Source organism: Ipomoea nil, unplaced genomic scaffold (genome assembly GCF_001879475.1).
Source record: "Ipomoea nil cultivar Tokyo-kokei standard unplaced genomic scaffold, Asagao_1.1 scaffold1178, whole genome shotgun sequence".
In the NCBI taxonomy this organism is placed as follows: Eukaryota; Viridiplantae; Streptophyta; class Magnoliopsida; order Solanales; family Convolvulaceae; genus Ipomoea; species Ipomoea nil.
This window is the reverse complement of record NW_017617606.1, coordinates 14229-15456: the sequence shown is the minus strand read 5'-3', so window position 1 is coordinate 15456 and position 1228 is coordinate 14229. Positions and strand designations below refer to the sequence as shown.

Here is a 1228-nt window from a genome sequence, read left to right as displayed (position 1 = left end):
AGCATTTCATAGTCGGACAAAGTACCTGTTAGGTCCCCGTAGTGTAGCGTTTTGTTCAATTTAGTCATTGTACCTTTATTTCGTGTAATTTAGTCCATTTACTTTAAGATTTGAACAATTAAGGACAATATTAACACCGATAATTTTTTCCGTTAAGTTTGTCCACGGCATTCGAACTGCCATGTCAGATTGTGCGATATGGCATAAAAGAGTATAAATCGGACAAAAATAATGTTAACAGCTCTGACCTTAGCTCAGTTGGTAGAGTGGTGGACTGTAGTTGGACTAATCTAAATTGGAAATCCTTAGGTCGCTGGTTTGATTCCGGCAGGTTGGATTGATGTTCTAATATATTAAGCTTTTTAATTTTTCCTTTGAAGAGCTAAAAAAAAAAAAAAAAGACGCCGTTGCCGGGATCGAACCCGGGTCCCGCGTGACAAGCGGGGATACTCACCACTATACTACAACGACTCGCGCGCAGAACAGGACAGTCACAAATTTCTTTAAGTAAGTCCAATCAAATGTGGCACCATGGTTCGTGTGTGGCGATCTAATTGCAACTGAAACTAACATTTCATAGTCGGACAAAGTACCTGTTTAGTCCCTGTACTGTAGCGTTTTGTTCAATTTAGTTATTGTACGTTTATTTTGTGTAATCTAGTCCGGTACTTTAAGATTTAGAACAATTAAGGACAACATTAACACCGTAATTTTTTCCGTTAAGTTTTTTTTCTACGTGGCATTCGAACTGCCATGTCGGATTGTGCGATGTGGCATAAAAGAGTGCAATACGGACAAAAATATAGTTAATAGCTCCGACCTTAGCTCAGTTGGTAGAGCGGAGGACTGTAGTTTGATTAATCTAAATTGGAAATCCTTAGGTCGCTGGTTCGAATCCGGCAGGTCGGATTGATTTTTTACAATATTAAGCTTTTTAATTTTTCCTTTGAAGAGCTAAAAAAAAACGCTGTTGCCGGGATCGAACCCAGGTCTCCCGCGTGACAGGCGGGAATACTCACCACCAATGCTGCATAAAACGTTAGCGCCCCCTAGGCGGCTATTTTTTATTTATTTTTTTTTAGTTTTTTTTTATTTTTAATAAAATTAAAAATTAAAATTTTTTAAATTTAGTAATAAAACATAAGGTTTCCATAGTTGTTTCTTAGAAACTATTTACGAAAGTGGTTGTAAAATTGTTCAAAATATTGTTTAAACCATCTAAATACAT

General features: G+C 36.8%; 1 non-coding gene across 1 annotated transcript; it reads left to right on the top strand.

The window, feature by feature from the left end:
- Positions 1-815: 815 nt before the first annotated feature.
- On the top strand, positions 816-909 carry TRNAY-GUA. The gene is made up of 2 exons: positions 816-852; positions 874-909. It is a non-coding gene; the product is annotated as a tRNA-Tyr (tRNA).
- The last annotated feature ends 319 nt before the right edge of the window (positions 910-1228 follow it).